This window comes from Castor canadensis, chromosome 2, assembly GCF_047511655.1.
Source record: "Castor canadensis chromosome 2, mCasCan1.hap1v2, whole genome shotgun sequence".
Classification (NCBI taxonomy): Eukaryota; Metazoa; Chordata; class Mammalia; order Rodentia; family Castoridae; genus Castor; species Castor canadensis.
The window spans coordinates 32,101,338-32,108,269 of record NC_133387.1 but is presented as its reverse complement, the minus strand read 5'-3'; the positions used below and the strand labels follow the sequence as shown (position 1 = coordinate 32,108,269).

Genomic DNA, 6,932 nt, shown 5'->3' with positions numbered 1-6,932 from the left:
ACTGAAAAGTAGATTTCATTTGGCCAAAGAAAACTATAAAAATAGAATTATTTTTACTAACATTTATTTTTAAGTTTAAAAACTTTAAAAATTTTTTGTCAAAGGGCACGAGACTTTCTGTAAAATCTACTCACCTTTGATAATCATAATGGCTGAGCTTTATGTTGTGCTTGCTGTCTACTCTGCACCTGCATTGCATTATTTAATCTTCAAAACCATACCATTTAACAGATAAACCAAGATTTGGAGAAATGAATAACTTTCCCAATGTCCTAAGCATACTAAGAGCAACACAGGATCTGAGTAAAAATGAGGTAATACATATAGGTGTAGAAAATCACATTGCACTTTTTCCCACTGAATTTGCTAAAGAAACTCACATCCCTGTGGTAAGAAACTTACTATTAATTTCCATTGCTAGTTTGCTCAGTGGATTCTTGTTTTTTAAGAAATAATAACTTCTAAATTACATGCTAAACTAAATGTGTGTTTAAAGAATAGTAATGAGCAGAACTTTCCAAAGTAAAAGTAACTTTGAATTTAATAAAATATTAGGAAATATCATTGCTTGCAGAAATGTTTGCTCCTGAGACTAAATCCCCACTCTGACATAAATTTCCTGTTGGTCAATACATTATGTGGCTGGAACATTTATTCACATTTCTACCACTGCTTCTACAGAGTGCTACTTCTGGGATAAAATGGTCCCAAGTATCTAAATAAAATGAGAATTTTGCTAAATGTTTCCTATGTCATGAAAGTGATACTCACCACTAACCCATGCATCACCCTACACAAATCATATGTGACTTATGATGACCTTCTCGTGCAGAATATTAAGAGACAACATTTCTCAAAGGTGGTCCAAAGAGCTTCACATCTTCCACCAGGCACTAAATGAGGCACAAATAGTGTCTAAGATTTTCAGCCTAGGAAATTGGAATGAAGAGATAGCAACTTTGTACAGTCTTGAAATACCATGGTTTTAGCATAGTCTAATATTTAAACCTTGGATGGAAGAGAAGGAGGTAAAATTACACACACCTGCATGGGATTGTGATTCCTAGATAATGGCTCCCCAAGCAGCCAACATATTCCAGAAATATGACTCAGTTAAACAGAAGATAGCTTGGCACTGGTGGCTCATGCCTATAATCCTAGCTACTCAGGAGGCAGAGACTAGGAAGATAGTGGTTAGAAGCCAGCTTGGACAAATAGCTCAAAAGATTCTATTTCAAAAAAAAACCCATCACAGAAAGGGCTGGTAGAGTGGCCCAAGGCGTAGCCCCTGAGTTCAAACCCCAGTATCACACACACACATATAAACACACACAAACACACACACACCACCCACATCAGATGGGGTCAGAGCATCATCATTTTCAGATACTGACTTATTCTGGCCTGTTCTTTTCTCCCATTGCTCATGATTTCATCAACAAAACTAGTCTCTTGGTTGAACAGAGAGATTTTTGACTAAAATCTGCCAAAAGTATAATAACTAGAAGTACTTGCATAGCATTTGCTTTGAGTTTTTATTGTACACATTAGTAACAGAATGACAAACCATCCAACACAAGCATCATCCTGTTTTTAGCACTGCTTGTTTGAGCAGGAGTGCAAGACCTCCAGGAAATAGCCCACTCATGTACTCCTTGTATTTGTACTTATTTCATCATTTATCAAGTTCTTTCACACATACTTAGTTTTAGCTTTCTAACAACACTATGGAAGAAAAGACAACATTACTATAATCTAAAAACATTCAGATAGTGAGACTTTAGAGATTGCTCCTTAGATCTCAGAGCTGGTGAGAGGAGTGTATGGAATAGCTTGGCCTGCTTCCCAAAGAACCAAATTGAGAGGAATAAATGCTTATGTTCTTAAAAAGCAAATAAATCAAAACAGATAATGCCTATGGTTTAAATCTGGAGTTCAAAAAGTAGTTTGAGTGTGAGGATCAAAGACAGAAGGAAGTTAACAGCCAAGTTCAAACCAAGACATCTTGTGGCAAGTCAGAGCTCTCTAGACTGAAACAAAAGTGGGAGTGACCAACGTAAGTACCAGGTGTCTCAGAGGTGCAATTCTATTGAGGTCTTCGGCTTCATCTCCTATGTCTGTTCTCCATGTTCCTACTGATAAGTTTTATTATCACTGTGAAATCTAGTTCCCAGAAGGCATCTGAATCCCTGGCTTGATGTGCTACTACGGTTCCTTGGATTCTGAAGCCAAGAAAAGGAGAAGGCAGGCTCATCCAGGAATAATTGTGAAGGTCCTATGGAATGGGAGATCTGAAGAAGGAATGACAATGAGTTAAGTAAGTCTGGAAGATCCTGCATGGTAATACACTTAGGACAAATGAAACACCATGGGAATTTGGGTTAGTAGATTACATCAGTAGTGTGACTGAGACAGAGTCCTGCCCAGCATTTAGTTTTCAGAACAGGCTGAGTATAATATGGATTCTGTTGGTTTGTATTCTTTGTTTTAATCGCTTGTTTTTCACTTTTGAAAATTGGTGTGTATTGATCAGACAGAAGGATTTCACTGCGGCATTCCCATACATAGAAATAATGTACTTTAATCATATTCGTTCCCTTTGCTACACTTACTTAATCTCCATTCCTCCCCCTTAACATTTTAGTGGGTTTCATTATTCTATTTTCATAGCACATAAATGTTTACCAAACACATTTACCCCCAGCACCCTCTCTTTTTGCCCTTGCCCTTTTCTCTGGATTTCCTCAAACTCCCCCCCCCACCCCAGCTTCACCAACTTAAACAGTTCCCCTTTTACACTTATGTCATTTTTTCGGTCTAGATTCCACATATGACAGACTTTTTGAGTCTGGCTTATTTCACTAAACATTATGATCTCCAGTTCTATACATTTTCCTGCAAATGACATAATATCATTCTTCTTTATAGCTGAATAAAATTGTGTATGTACACCACTTTTTAATCCATTAATTTGTTGTGTGCATCTAGGCTAATTCTATTACTGTGAATAGAGCTGCATAAACATAGGTGTGTAGTTATCTCTATTGTATCTAATTTACATTCCTTTGGATATATGCCAAGGACTTCCATAGTGGCTGGACTAATCTATATTCCCATCAACTGTATGTAAGAATTCCTTTTTGCCTACACCTTTGTGTCTTTTGTTGTTTATTTTCCTAATGATTGCCACTCTGACTGAGGTGAGAAGGAATCTCAATGTATTTGCATTGAGATTTGATTTGCATTTCCTTTATGGTTAATGATGTTGAATATTTCTTCTTATATTTATTAGCCAGTTGAGACTGGTCCAATTCATTTGCCCATTTATTAATTGGATTATCTATCCTTTTGTTCTTTATATATTCTAAATTTTAATTCCTTGTCTGATGAATAGCTGGCAAAAATTTTCCCCCATTCTCTAAGCTGTCTCTTCAATCTGATAATTGTTTAGTTTGATGTTCAGAAGAATTTGATGACATCCCATTTGTCAATTCTTGCTCTATTTCTTGAGTGATTGGAGTCATTTTCAGAAAGTTATCGCTGGCCTGGCATGGCAGCTCAAGCCTATAATCCTAACCACTTGGGAGGCAGAGACTGGGAGGATTATGTTCAACCACCAGCCCTAGCAAAAATTTGGGAGACTCAATCTCAACCAATGGCACTCACTTGTCATCTAAGTGTGTAGAAAAACAAATAGGAAGATTGCAGTCCAGGCTAGCCTGAGCATAAAGCAAGACTCTATGCTAGAAATAATCAATGCAAAAGAGGCTGGTGGAATGGCTCAAGTAGTAGAATTGCCTACCTAGCAAGATTGTTTGTTAAGATGGGAGTCTTACTAACTTTTTGCCTGGGTTGGCCTCAAATAATGATCCTTCCAATCTGATCATTCCAAATAGCTGGAATTACAGGTGTGAGCCACTGTAGCTGTCTTGGTTTGAAAGTATTTTCCTGAGAATTTTTGCCTCTATGTTCATCAAAGAAATTGGTCGATAATTTTCTTTTTTTGTTGTGTCCTTATCCAGACTTGTAATAGAGGTAATACTGGCTTCAAAAAGTGAGATTGGCAGCATTCCTTCCTGCTCTGTTTTATGGGATAGTTTCAGAATATTGATGTTGGGTTTTCTATAAAGGTCTGCTAGAATTTAATTAGTGAATCTGTACAATCCTGGGCTTTCTCTTACTGGGAGAACATTATTTCTTTGATCTCATTGCTCATTATAGATCTGTTTAATTTGTATATATTCACTTGGTTCAATTTTGGCAGGTCACCTATGTCTAGAAATTTAACCATATTTCCTAGATTTTCCATTAAAAGATAAATTTTCAAAATTTATCTTTTTTTTTCTTTAACAATCTTCTGCATTTCATTGGTATTTGTTATGGTGTCCCTTTTCTCATCTCTAATTTTATTAATTTGAATCTTCCCCTTCTTTCATTTGGTAAATATGGCAAAGATTTCTTTTTAATCTTGCTTATCTTTTCAAAAAATGTACTCTTTTCAAAAAATGTACTTTCCAGTTCATTAATTTCTTCCATGATCTTCATTATTTTTATTTACTAATTTTTAAAATTTTTGCTTGTTCTTGATTTTTCAAGAGCTTCAAGTGATCATTAGATAATTTATTTGAGATCTCCTTAAGTTTTTCACATAGACTCTCATAGCTAGAAACTTTCCTCATAGCCTTGACTTTGCTGTGTCCAGGGATTTTCTGATTGCTCCCTTTACTTCTTTGATGACCCACTGCTCATTCAAACATGTACTACTTAGTCTCCATATGTACATTTTCTGTAGTTCCTCTTGCTGTTCATTTCTAATTTCATTCTACTGTGCTGTGAAAAAATACAGGAAATTATTTCAGTTTTCTTATATTTGTTGAGACTTGCTTTATGAACTAAAATATGTTTTATTTTGTAGAAAATTCCATGGGCTGCTGAGAAGAGTACAAATTCTGTGGTTGTGGGTAGAGTATCCTGTATTTGCCTGTTAAGTCCATTTTATCCAAAAGTCACATAATTCTGATATTTCTTTGTTGAATTTTTATCTAGACAAGCAATCTATTTGTGAGTGGGGTATCAAAATCATTCACTATTATTGTGTTGGGTTTATCTGTGCTTTTATGTCCAATAGTGTGTGTGTGAGATTGGGTGCACCAACTTCCCATGCATACAGGTTTGGCATAGTTATATCCTCCTGATGACTATTCTCTTTATTATATAAAGTGATATTTCCTATGTCTTCTAATTTTTGCTTTCTATCTGCTTTGTCATATATGAGTATTGCTATTCCTGCTTGTTTTAGGGCTCCATTTGCTTGAGATGTTTTTTCCATCCCTTCACTATAAACCAGTGTTTGTCTTTGCCAGTGAGGTACATTTCTTATAGGCAAAAAATAGTTGGGTCTTGTTTTTAATCCAATTGCCAGTTTGTGTCTTTTGATTAGAGAATTGAGGCCATTAATACTCAGTTATTACTGAAAGGTATATACTAATTACTGCCTTTTTTTGTAATGTTTGATTCTTTCCTAATCCTCATTTGCTTATCTACTCATCTAGTGAGATTTATTCTTTCTCATATGCTTATCTTCCTTCTCTGAGTGTAGGATTCCTTTAAGTATCTTCTGCAGTGCTGTCCTAGTTGTCATGCATTCCTTTAGTTTTTGTTTGTCACATAAGCTTTTTATTTCTCCATCAATTATAATGTATAACTTTGCTTGATGCAATAACCTAGTTTGGCAGTTATGTTCTTTGAGGGCTTGAATTACCATCATTTCACATGTTGTTTGTTTTTAGGACCTAGGAGTGTTCCCTGAATGAATCAATGAGTGAGGGGAGCAAACAAAGCACTGATTTCAATATTGCACTGGGGGAACTGAGGAACTCAGGCCTTTGCCTCTCAATATCCACCAGCATTTTCAGTACCCACCAGCAGTCAAAAACAATATGGCAGGATGGAGGAGACTGGAAATTCATGTGTTCTGTGGGACCTGGGCTCAGAACAATCAGTCTTGCCTAGTAACAGCCCCACACAACTGGCAAGTGGGGTCTCGGCACTCTACTGGCCATGGGTTCAGAGTGCTGTTTCTTCAGTGACCCTCAGGTAACGGGTCCCTTTCCTTGCCAGACAGGGCTGGGCTCCTGACCACCACACCTTTCACTGCACAAGCTCTCTGCTGTTAAATTTCTTAGTGGGTCCATGTCCTACCTTCCCGCCTCTATGATACTTCTTGCAGCCCTTTCCCACCCAGGCTCCCTGAGCCATGATTCTTCTTTGTTTTCATGTCCATTGAGTAGCTTAGCCTCATGTCCTTTGAGTAGCTTAGGACTCAAAAATAGTCCCCTTCTCAAGATGGTACCTATGAAATTAAGAAATATAGGGAGTGACAAAATATCTTTCCTCTACAATGTTAGCTTGTCTTGCATGAATAGCCACCATCATACCAAATCTCTCTGGGTTTAAGTCTTGCAAGAAGTGTGGACTTACCCTATGGCTAAGTCTGCTAGCCTGTCTCCAGGGCTGTCTGATTTACATAGTGCTGTCTTCACCTTCCTCCTCTGCCAGAGAGTCAAAGTTAGAGTCACAGACTGTTTTCTACTTTTCTCTGACTCCTTTCTGTTTCTCCATACTTTTCAGTTGTCTTGTCTCTCTTTTGTGCTTCCTGATGTTCTTTCTTTCTTCAGAATATAGTCTCTCCTTTGTTACCCTGACCCTTCTCATTCCAGTCAGAGGAAACTTATAATCTGCTATCTTGCCTCAATCTTCTCTTATCAATGGCCTGTGATCTTGAGTAAAGGAAAAGTAAAGTCCAAATGCTTATTGCAGCATGTTGTAGGATCATGGCAAGGGTAGCCATGATAATGGGCTGAAGGGAAGAACAGAAAAGTCATAATGAGCAGGAGTGAGAGGATACCTGGAGCAAACCTAGTGACCACCAG

General features: G+C 37.2%; 1 long non-coding RNA gene across 1 annotated transcript in view; it reads right to left on the bottom strand.

Moving 5' to 3' along the window:
* Positions 1-419: 419 nt before the first annotated feature.
* The window catches only part of LOC141419920 (uncharacterized), a 116,949-nt gene continuing 110,436 nt past the window's right edge, over positions 420-6,932 (bottom strand). The window contains exon 7 of the long non-coding RNA XR_012444652.1: positions 420-2,291. This is a non-coding gene — a long non-coding RNA (uncharacterized lncRNA). The remainder of the gene's footprint in view (positions 2,292-6,932) is intronic.